General features: G+C 45.4%; 1 protein-coding gene across 5 annotated transcripts in view; it reads right to left on the bottom strand.

The window, feature by feature from the left end:
* The window catches only part of GRIP1 (glutamate receptor interacting protein 1), a 477,907-nt gene that overhangs the window by 72,901 nt on the left and 392,608 nt on the right, over window positions 1–12,398 (bottom strand). The window lies entirely within an intron of this gene.

Raw genomic sequence — 12,398 nt, 5'->3', positions numbered from 1 at the left:
GGATTCCGGGACTGTACGTCTTCACGGGAGCAGACAGACTCTGCTTCCCCTTTGTTTCAACGGGTGGGTTTGAACTGCTGACTTTGAGGTGAGCGGTCTAAGGCCCAACAAGGCCACCAGGGTTCTTTATAGTTCACACAGGAATAAGAATTTCATCTTGCCCTAGAAACTATGTACTTCATCGAGACAGCTGATACGTTAAATGAACCACACCAACATTTATCAAGAAGCCAAAAAAATAACAATTTGCCTCTGAGAGGAGATGTTTGCCAACCTGAAGCCTGGAGTGACTTCCTTTTAAAGGTCATTAAAAGGCCCCTAAAGTAAGATTTTATTACAAACAATCTGATCACTCTATAATAATCACAGAACCATAGCATATCCCATAATCCCATCGGAATCCTAGGAAAATGTTTTTGCTCATGAACAGATGGTTTAATATCACAGCACATTTGCAGAAAAAAAAGCAAAATGCACAGACTCATTATCTACACTGATCTACAGGAACTATTGATGAGACTTCATTCAATCACCATTCTTCGATTCTGGCAAAGGAAGCAAGATGCTCTATTTGTTCCAATTAATTCATAAGTTAAACCCGCACTCAACGATTGATACCATTCCTCGAGAGAAATAAGAGCATCCAGTATTTGCGTGCATGTCCTGTTTCAAAACTGCAAACCGGTCTGGGCAGCGGGCACAAAATAAAAGCTTAGTCATTGCTGGCACGTGCAAGTTTTCTAGCATCTGCCAATGCACTTATACAGTGTTTTGCCAAGCGGGAGTAGCCGATACATAGTTTCCGTGGGCGTTTTAAAACAGCTATGGCCCACTGAAGTGGTCAGTGAAAGAAAACAAGTGTCGAGGTAGTCCAATACATCAAAGCCTTCTCGGTCATCTCTGTAACAGAGGAAAATAGCTCTATGAAACCCTGGAAAACACAACTCTGCAGAGAGATTTGAAACTGCACACAGATGACAGACATGTACAGTGTCCACACTCTTCTGTCTCCTTCCACCAAGCGCACACCTCACACTCACCAGGTTCATCAGAGCGGGTGCCTGGTGACGTGATGAGAATGAACCCAATTCTCCATCAGCCCCTGACCCTGGACCCAATTCTCCATCAGCCCCTGACCCTGGACCCAATTCTCCATCAGCCCCTGACCCTGGACCCAATTCTCCATCAGCCCCTGACCCTGGACCCAATTCTCCATCAGCCCCTGACCCTGGACCCAATTCTCCATCAGCCCCTGACCCTGGACCCAATTCTCCATCAGCCCCTGACCCTGGACCCAATTCTCCATCAGCCCCTGACCCTGGACCCAATTCTCCATCAGCCCCTGACCCTGGACCCAATTCTCCATCAGCCCCTGATCCTGGACCCAATTCTCCATCAGCCCCTGATCCTGGACCCAATTCCCCATCAGCCCCTGACCCTGGACCCAATTCCCCATCAGCCCCTGACCCTGGACCCAATTCCCCATCAGCCCCTGACCCTGGACCCAATTCCCCATCAGCCCCTGACCCTGGACCCAATTCTCCATCAGCCCCTGACCCTGGACCCAATTCCCCATCAGCCCCTGACCCTGGACCCAATTCCCCATCAGCCCCTGACCCTGGACCCAATTCCCCATCAGCCCCTGACCCTGGACCCAATTCCCCATCAGCCCCTGACCCTGGACCCAATTCTCCATCAGCCCCTGACCCTGGACCCAATTCTCCATCAGCCCCTGACCCTGGACCCAATTCTCCATCAGCCCCTGATGCTGGACCCAGCACAAACGTAAATTCTGGCCCTGTATGCTGCTGGGACTCAGTCACGGCCTGCACACCCCAACCGGCACTGTGTTTTCATCCTCTGCTGTCTGGGAAGCCGCTAGAGTCGTAAGGCCTTAACCATGTGCAGTATTGCACTGACAAAACACACATCGTTCCTCTGGCTCCTGAATGCTTATACCCCACCCCCCCCACACACACACACTACCATGACACAGTTCCACCTCACAAGCCCAGTGAGATCAGAGTACACACATATCCAGGACAGATAAACCCCACAGGAACAGTAGTGGGGTAGTGATATCATGAGGATAGGGGGATGGTGGGGGGGGGCAGAGAAAGGGGGAACCCATCACAAGGCTGTTTATATAGCCCACCCTCTAGGGGGGATGAATAACAGAAATGTGGGCAAAGGTAACAACAGATAGTGTAAGACATGAAACAACCATAATAATATACAATTGATCAAGGATTCACAAGGGTAGCAGGGTGGGTGAGGGAGGGGAAAAAGGAGGAATTGATGCCAAGGGCTCAAGTAGAAAGAAGATGTTTTGGAAATGTTGATGGCAACATATGTACATGTGTGCTGAATACAACTGAATGATGGATTGTCATAAGAATTGTAAGAGCCCCCAATACAATGATTAATAAAAAATTATATTGAATTAGCTGCCAACATTGAAAAATTGGTAGATTCCTAGCCACCAGCTGTCCGTCGGCTTGACGCGCTGCGCACTGTGCTGGCTTGCATGTTGCTGCGGTCTCGGAAGCTATGCTACCAGTGCGAGATCAAAAGGCAGTGCTTCAAAAACCCTAGAAATGGTTCTTCAACAAAAATAACAACATGGGAAGCCACTGGTTCCTAAAATGTCCTCCATCTAGGCAGTTCTGCATGCAGCTTCCCTGTCTCCAGGCCTTTCCTGAGGAATTCTGCCCTCTCCAGCTTCTGCACATTCAAACAGTGTTCTGGCATCCTCCAGGGACCCTAATTATGCTCCTTTTCTCTTTAAAAATGTACATTGTGTCCTTTATTCACTGGTGACTGGGTTTTAAGCACAAAAGGAAGCCCAAAGGGGCCAGGTCGGGGCTGAAGGATAGATTGGCTGACGGTTTCCCAATGGAGCTATCGCAGGACAGCCCTTGGCACCTTCGAGGAACGAGCAGCTGCTCAGTGCTGTTGAGATGGGGAGAGAGTTCTCACTGCAAACGGCCTGACCTTCAGCTCACTGATGCAGTTTTCCATTTTCTTAGCATTTCTGAATAACAAGCCCCCGTCCTTATCCGAAATCCTTTAAGAAAATCTATCATGATTTTGGAATCCCTTCAAAGCACCACTACCTCCTGATTTGCCCTCCTTGCCTTGAATTAACTGGTCCAGCAGGAACTCTTATGAGCCACTATTTTGACTTCTGGCTTTTGTTTTGGGGACGTGAGGGGGCTGGGGGGCAGCCTAATGAGACCCAGATTCCTGAGAGAGCATTGTTCAGAGAGGACTTCTCCGTAGCCAGTCGCTGATCACATGGACATGCTTGAACACGTTTTGCTTGTAAAAAATGCATGGCATGTGTGAGCTGGAACGCGAGTAGCGATACTTTTTGACCTCTTCGAGTATCTCAGACACCTGAGCTACTCAGGGAAGACGGGTTTCAGTGGAGCTTCTGGATTAAGACAGTCTAGGAAGAAAGGGCTGCCCAGGTCCTTTTGAAAATTGGCCAATGGAAATCCAGTGCATCACAATACAATATTGCCTGGCATAGCACTGAAAGATGAGTCTACAATAGAACACTGTCTGTCCTAGCACGGAAAGATGAGTCTTCTTGGTGAGAAGGCACTCAAACTACCCTGTGGCTACAGTGGCCGCAGGCGTGCCCATGATTGTGAAGATGGCACAGAAGCTGGCATTGTGTCATTTGTATGTTGTGTTGCTATAAGTCAGGGCTGCCCCAGTGACAAGATTCCATGCACACAGTTTCTCCTCAGCGTTCACAGAGGCGCTGAGCAGATAAACAATGTTGGCCCAAGTCTCACTCACTCTTTCACTCAGAGTCAATCTGGACTCTGAGAGTCCAGCTCTCCGTGCCATGCTGGCAGCGCAGACTCATCGCGACCCCTGAGGGCTTCCAAGATTCAGTCTTCCTCTCGTGGAGCTCCCGGTGGTTTCAAACTGCTGACCACGTGGATCCCAGCCTAGCTCATACCCACTTCACCATGAGGGCTCCTTATCATGACCCTATAGGATAGAGCCCTGTGGGTTTCCAGGGCTGTCGATCTTCAGGGGAGTAGACAGCCCTGTCTTTCTTCTTTGCAGCAGCTGGTGCTTCAAATGGCTGAGCTCGCAGTTAGCAGCCCAGTGGGATCTTATTTTTCCATGAGAGGGAATGGCGTTCTAATTCACATACATTCTATGACATAGGTGAATTTCAAAACTTTTACGCTTGGTGAAATAAGTCAGATTCCAAAGGACAGATCCCATTCATTTGAAATACCCAGGACAGATAAATACATAGAGACAAAGATGATTCATATATATTCCTCTGGGCTGGGGGTCGAGGGGCATGAGGAGTGTCGGGGTGAGGAAAGGTTTTGGAAGCAGATAGTGCTGACGGTTGCATCGCACTGTGATTACAATGGATTGTATACTTGAAATTGATCAAAACAGAAAAGTTGATGCACTCATTTTTAACAAAACATTTTTTTAATAGAGAGGTTGTATGGTACACTAGTTAAGCCCTAGAACTTGTGTCCTGCATCTGCCCCTGATCCTCCCCAAACCCAAACCAATCACACTGCCGTCAAGGTGAACCCATCTCGTAGTGACCCTATAGGGCAGAGCAGAATTGCCCCTGTGGGTTTGTAAGGCTGCAATTTTTTATGGGAGTAGAAAGCCTTGTATTTCTTCCATGGAGTGGCTGGTGGTTCTGAACTGCTGACCTTGTGGTTGGCAGCCCAGGGCATAGCCCACTTGGCTCAGCGGTGGGATTCGCCTGGTTCACACCAGTTTGGGAAAACCAACACCTAATTTTTTGGTGAGTTCGGCAAACCGATGGTTGAAAGGGCACTTGGAATCAGAGTTTTCTTTAAGCTGGGCAGCTACCCAGGGTGGACATCATGAATTTACACTCCTTATCCTTTTAAAAATGTATACCTCTTTTATTGTTTTAAGTATTAACTGTGTAATACACTACCTTTCAGCATATCTTTTTATATACTTAAAAGTCAGCAGGGGAGAAAACTGGCAATTAAATTATTTGAATCCACCACTGACTAGGCGCCTTCTTGAGCCTGGTCAATACTAGAACTGAGACACCTGAAATCCTTTTCTGCAAACAGTGACAAGAATAACAGTGTTCACCTCATGGAGATTGTCTTGTAAGAATTATGTGAATCATTACATGTTATTTGATGGTGCCACTCTATAGGATGCATTTGATGGAAACTTGGTTCTTATTCTTATCCCTTACACTGGACTCACTTTTATACCCCACCCTTTAGATGGAATCTTCCAGCTCCCATTGCCACTGTCCTGCGTAGGCTGATTTTACTCATGGCTGGCTTCATGATGAAGTACTTCTGAGTTTGTGACCCTTAAAGTGAGAATCCACTATCACTCACTCACCCAGACCCATGCCATCAAGTCGGTTCTGACTCAGAGCGACCCCACCAGGTTTCAAAGGCTGCAATTCTATATGGACGCATGCTGCCACCTGTCCCACCCGAGTTGCTGCTGGCGGCTTCAAACTGCTGTCCTGTGGGCTAGCAGCCAGGTGTTTTAACCAGTGCAGCGCCAGGGCTCCATGCACAGAGCTTCACATTAGATTTCTCTGCAGAACCGTTGATTTATTTAACCAATATTTAGTGAACACCCGTTGTAAGCCGGGTCCCTCCGCTCAAGACACTGGCCATCAAAACCCTCAGAGGTTTCCTAGGAAAAGGAGAGGGAGGCCCGTGAATACCCCTGAGGTAATTTGGCCTCAAGTAGTCTTCCCCCTGTGAGGGAATCTTGTCTTGGAAAGTCATGTGGGGGAGGAAGGGAGGAAGCACACTCAATCAGTGCGTCAAGAGAGTGACTTAGAAACGGCTCAGACAGAGTGGAATGGATGAGAACAGTGGCACTCTGAAAAATGGAACCAGTTTCACGGAATCATTTCTATAGAAATTGTTCAGTAGGAACTTCCTCTGCCACATACGCTCTCACCTTACCTGTGATGGTAAAATATTTTTTAAGCTCTAAGACTTGACCATATATTTTTTAAAGCAAGTGTTAATTAAGAAGCTCATGTATTATTGTATCACACATTAGTTGTAAATGTTTAGATAACTGAATTTCAATAAAACTTAGTTCCTTTGTTAAACAAAAAGAAGAGTGTGACTTAGGAAGGGAACACAAAATGAAGTCAAACAAACAAACACAAATAGTAACCTCTCTTTGCCAAGCAACCAGTAACAACTCCCGAGACCGCAATCTAACTGGCCGACCAGAGGCCTGAACGCCTGACAAGAGAGAAAGAGCAATAACGGGGAATGCCAGGTGATGTGTGATCCGCAGTAAGTTTGGAATAGGGCCTTTCGCCCACTCCTATTTCACTTCGCTAAATAATTTTAATGCAAACTCTTCACGTCATTCTTCAATGTCAGTCGTTTTGTGGTTGCCAGGGCTGCCGTTTTTGGATGTATCTGTACATTTTTCCAGAACCCGTCTGGGTCCGAGCTCCAGCTCCTTTCCAATCTATGGATCACGATGTCCCTGGAGATATTCTCCCAAATCATTTAACACGGTAACAGCTGTTTAATTCTATACGAAAAGTACTTGTCACATTCCTTTTTAATCCCCCACGCCCTTTACAAAATAGAATAAGCACTTTCAATACAGGAGTTAGGATGGGAAGGAGGAACACTGATTTGCCTTTCCAGGCTCCGAGGTCCTGCAGCTAGAACTTCAGCTCCTGCCCTTTAGCATCGAGCCATGGACTTGGCCGCCAAGTGAAGCAGGCAGGCAGCTCGCCCTGTGGGGACTGCTCCCGAAAGGCTGCTGACTGGGGAGTCCTTTTACTTTTTTCTTCCTCTGAATTTAACAGATCGCTTTCATTTAAAACCTCTTCCTCCTCAGGAGTCAGGGTGGGCTCCTCCTTGCTGCCCAAGGAGAGTTCAGGGTGGGACGCCTACCACTCACTAGCTGTGTGGTGTGCTGTAAAGGCAGCAACAGCTTGTCACCATGGTAACGGCGAGAGCAGCGTGTTATTAGGATCGTTGTAGGCAGCGTGGCTGATGTCGTCGCAGGTACAACACTCAGCTTCGGAAGTTCCCCACATCTAGTCGGAGGGCCTCCTGTCCTAAGAACTGTGTATGTGGTCAAGATCAACTCTGTGTGGACTCCCTGATGATACTTGCACTTCTCGTGGTAGCACTTTCTTAGCTTAGGCAGCTCCACTCTTGCGATGGTTGTGCAATTGGTCCTGGAAGAAACACACTGCTTGGTGTTGGCTGGAAAGAGTTCAACTTTCCTTTTTATTTATATCAAAAATTATATATGGACACAATTTAAAGGGTTAAAAGTCCTACCAGTCCTACCTCCACTTTCTGCTTCTGCAGATGCAACCACTTTCTATCCTGTTGGCATTTATCCCACATTATTAAGCACCATGTAACAATGACTACTTAATTATTTCAGTTTAATTTTTCTTTACTTACTTTCCATGATAAAAAAATGAGAGCTTAATTCTCTTACATGTTGTGACGTTTCAGGAAGTGTGTCCAATTGGCAGGGCCACGTTTCTCAGTTGTTTGCCAGTTATGATGGTGTCATCCATGACATCTGATATGATGTAATCATAGTATGGTCTCTGCTATGAGCAGTTAATCACATGGTACTTTTCTCATGGGCATGGCCTGCTTCCAATTTTATAGATGTTCTGCCGAAGCTCTCCTGCTTGCTGCTGGATCTGGGTTCTACATCCAGCCTATCACCTGCCCTCCAGTGCTTTACACTTGCGCCAGCAGCCTGGCTCACTGCCCTTCTGGTCCTGGTAGTCATGAATCTGCAGCAAGCCATTTGACAGCCTGATATGGGCTCATCAATCCCTGCTGTTGGCCATCAAGGGAAGTCTCCAGCCAGACATCTGACCAGGAACCTTGAACTTGACAGCCTCTACAACTACATGAACCACTTCCTTGAGATATGTATACATAGAAAACTGTTGCTGATTTTACTTCTTTAGCGAACTCGGTATAGATGCATCTACATGCCACCATTTTCACATACAGTTTTGTCATAATTTTGGTAAGCTCAATTACTCTCTAAACAGTCATATTTGCAGACAAACCGTGTTGTAGACCAGTTTCCAAACGTCCTTGGCCTACTGCCCCCTTAAAAAAGAAAAAGTCACCAGTGCCCTGGGCAAGAAAGAGCTCTCCTACTGCAGCTCCCAATCTAGCATGAAGTGCAGCTCTCTGCTTTGCGACCCCCTGGATCGCTGCCCTGCCCTCACAGGGCAAGAGCATCTACTTTGGAAAACACCGTCGAAGACCAGGATTACCTTTTCTTTTCCACACACAATTTTCTTTGTAGCCATCGATGGTCTTTATTTCTGTTACGGTTTGCTTAATTTTCTATTACTATGCGTCAGAATAGACTCAAGGGCAGCAGGTGGTGGGATCATGAATTCTACTCCTCAGATCTCCCATGTTGAAACACGTTGGGAATTCTCCCAGAGCCTTCCCACTGTCCGCGCTGGCTGTCTTTCAGGGCTTGCTGCATCGACTGGGGGCATCTCCTTTATTATCTTTTCCACATGTACTCATGGTGCCCCTGCATCTTGAGCCCCAGGCTCTCTCCCTGTATGACTGATGCCCCACTTTTCATGGCACATGTTGCCCAGGAGCTTTCTTAGGAAGACTGCACAAAGAAGAACGCTTTTTGAGACCGTGCCTAGTGGAAAATATGATTTGCTATCTTGACCCTCACCACCTGCCTGTCAGTCTGTCACACTACGGTGGCTAGGATGTTGCTGTGATGCCACTGGTATGTCACATGCCAGCAGGGTCTTCCAAGTGAACAGGTTGCAGTGGACCGGACAATGAGAACCACTGGAAAACTCATGCATAGCTTCAAAACCCCGTCAGACACCGAAGACCTAATGAATGGGACCTGCATATCATGGGAGAGAGTGCCGGAGGAGGGGCCCTGTGGATGGGAAGTCACTCAAAATGTGACCGAGAAGGGACTGATTTCTGAGATTGGAGTCAACCATTGTGACGTGAATGAGATACAGCCTGTGGGAGTGGTGGAGTGTTTACAATCTTCATTTACTGCTGGGGCACCTACTCAAGATAAGGAGCAACAGGTGCAGGAATCTGCTAATGATCGCAACTTGGAATGAACAACATATGAGTGTAGGAAAATTGGAAGTGGTAAAAAATGAAGTGGAATGCATAGATTGATATCCTAGGCATTTGTGAGTAGAAATGAACTGGGTTTGGTCATTTTGAATCAGAAAATTATATGCTTTACTCTGCCAGGAATAACAGTCAAGAGGAATGGTGTGGCATTGTCAAAAAGAACGGCACAAAATCTATCATGACGTACAACGCTGCCTGTCATAGGATTATTGCTATCCACCTTCAAGGAAAAATCCAATCAATTCAATAATTACTCAAATTTATGCATAAACCACAAACTCTAGTGATGAACATCTGAAGAATTCTACCAAAGCCTTCAGTCAGAAATGGATCACATATGTAATCAAGATGAATTGGTGATTATTGGTGATTGGAATGCAAAAGTAGGAAGCAGAGGAAGGAACAGGAGTTGGAAACTATGGATGTGGTGATAGAAACAAAGCTGGAGATTGAATGAGAGAATTTTTCAAAACCAATGACTTGTTCTTAGCAAATACTTTTTTCAACAACACAAAAGGTGACTATGCACAGGGACTTTCCCAGATCAAATACACAAAAATCAAACAGACAACATCTGTGAGACGAAACGATGGGGAAGTTTAATATCAGTAGCTAAAACCAGGCCAGGGGCTGAGTGTAGAATAAACCATCAATTGCTCATATGTAAGTTCAGGTTGAAGCGGAAGAAATGAAAAACAAGTCCACAAGAGCCAAAATATGATCTTGGGTCTATCCCACCTGAATTTCAAGAACATCTCAAGGGCAGATTTGACACATTGAACACTAGACCGAAGACCTGATGAGCTGTGGGAGGACATCAAGAACATCATCCATGAAGAAAGCAAAAGGTCATTTAAAAGATAGGAAAGAAAGAAAAGATGAAAGTGGCTGTCAGAAGAGACTCTGAAACTTGCTTTTAATCATAGAGTAGCTAAAGCTAATGGAAGAAATGATGTCAAAGAGCTAAATGGGAAAAATTTAAAGGGCAACTATAGAAGAAAAAGCTAAATATTATAATGCAATGCGTAAAGATCTCAAATCAGAAAACTAAGAGACAAGACCATGCTTAGCATACCTTTTTTAAGAAAAACATTTTATTGGGGGCTTTTACGGTGCATCTAATAATCCATACATCCATTGTGTCAAGCACATTTGTACATATGTTGCCATCATCCTTTTCAAAACATTTTCTTTCTACTTGAGTCCTTGGTATCAGCTCCTCATTTTTACACTCCCTCCTCCACACTCCCACCCTCATCAGCCCTTGATAAATTATAAATTATCATTATTTTTAGACCTTACACTGTCTGCTGTCTCTTTTCACCCATGTTACTGTTGCTGAGCATATGCTAAACTAAAAGAACTCAAGAAAAAAAATCCAAGCCTCGAGTTGAAATATTCTCCAGGAAAACTAATGAATTATCTAGCAAGGATCCAACGAATATGGGAAGAAGAGTCACTGTACCGAAAAGAACTAGTCGACACTACAGCATTTCAGGAGGTAGCATGTGAGCCAGAAGGAAGGAATCCAATGGTGCTGACGGAAGGAATTCAAGCTGCATTGAAAGCATCAGCCAAAACCAAGACCCCAGGAAGTTATGTAACGCCCATTTAAATGTTTCAGCAAGCTGATGAAGCACTGGAAGGACTCATCTATGCCTGGAAATTTGGAAGACAAATATTTGGCCAATTGATTGTAAGAGATCCATATTTGTAGCCATTCCAAAGGTAACCGAACAGAATGCTCAAATTATAGAATAGTATCATTGCTATCACATCCAAGTGAAATTTTTGTGAAGATTATCCAACAGAGGTTGAAGCAGTACATTGACAGAAGCTTAGGCCAGATTCAGAAGAAGATGTGGAACAAAGGATATCATTGTTGCTGTTAGATGGATTTTGGCTCAAAGCAGATAATACAAGAAGGATGTTTACTTGTGTTTTATTGACTATGAGAAGGCATTTGACTATGCAGATCATAAAAAACTATCGATAACCTTGACAAGAATGGGCACCCCATAATACTTCATGGTGCTCGTGCAGAACTTGTACATGGAAAAAGAGGTGTTTTTCAAATGGAAAAAATGGCACTCTGCCTGGTTTAACATCTGGAACGTTAGGGGACAGGGCTGTATCCTCTCACCATACTTAGTCAATCTGTATGTGTAGCAAATTATCAGAGATGTTGGCTAATATGAAGAAGGATATGGCACAGGGACTGGAGGAGGACTTATAAACAACCTGTAATGTTGCAGATGACACAACGTTGCTTGCTAAAAGTGAAGCAGACTGGAAGCATTTGCTGATGAAAAAAAAAGGCAGACATCAGTATGGATCATAACTCAATGTAAAGAAAATTCAGGAGCCCTAGAGTGTTGTGGCTACGTGTTGGGCTGTAATCGGAAAGAAAACTCACATCCTCACAACTGAACCAACAGGGTGCATCATGATAAATGGAGCAAAGGTTCAAGTTGTCAAGGATTTATCTTGCTTGAATCCAAAAGCAAAGCTCATGGAAGCAGCAGTCAAAGATCGAAAGACGAATTGCATTAGGTAAATTTGCTGCACAAGACCTTTTGAGCAGTGAAAAGCAAGGATGTTACTTTAAGGTGCACCCGACCCAAGTCATGGCATTCTCCATGTCATCATATGCATGTGAAAGTTGGACACGGAGTAGAGATCAAAGAAGAATCGATGCATTTGGATTATGGTGCTGAAAAATTATCTAAAGTACCGCGGACAACAGGGACAAACGGACCTGTCTTGGAAGAAGTGCAGCCAGCGTGCTCGTTAGAGGCGAGCATGGGAAGACCTTGTCTTACGTACTTTGGGCGTGTTGTCAGGAGAGACCAGTCCCTGGAGAAGGACATCATGCTTGGTAAAGTAGGGGGCAGTGAAGGAGAGGAAGGCCCTCAGAGAGATGGGTTGACACTGGCTGCGACAGTAGGCTCGAGAACAGGAACAATTGTGAGGATGGTGCAGAATCGGGTTGCTATGGGTCAGACTGGTCTTGACGTCACCTAACAACAACCACCATGCCACCTGACAACTTCTCTGGCTAGAGTCCTCTAGGTTTGGGATGGTTTTCCTTCAGAATGTTGAAGACACTTTGCCACTGCTGTCTAGCTTCTAGTGCTGCTGTTAATAAACCGGATGCCATTCCGATTATTTGATCAGAATATGCATTGTATGAAAACTCTTCCTTAACCCCTCTGGAAGTTAGTA

Source organism: Tenrec ecaudatus, chromosome 6 (genome assembly GCF_050624435.1).
Source record: "Tenrec ecaudatus isolate mTenEca1 chromosome 6, mTenEca1.hap1, whole genome shotgun sequence".
NCBI classification, from domain to species: domain Eukaryota; kingdom Metazoa; phylum Chordata; class Mammalia; order Afrosoricida; family Tenrecidae; genus Tenrec; species Tenrec ecaudatus.
This window is presented reverse-complemented; position numbering and strand designations above follow the sequence as displayed.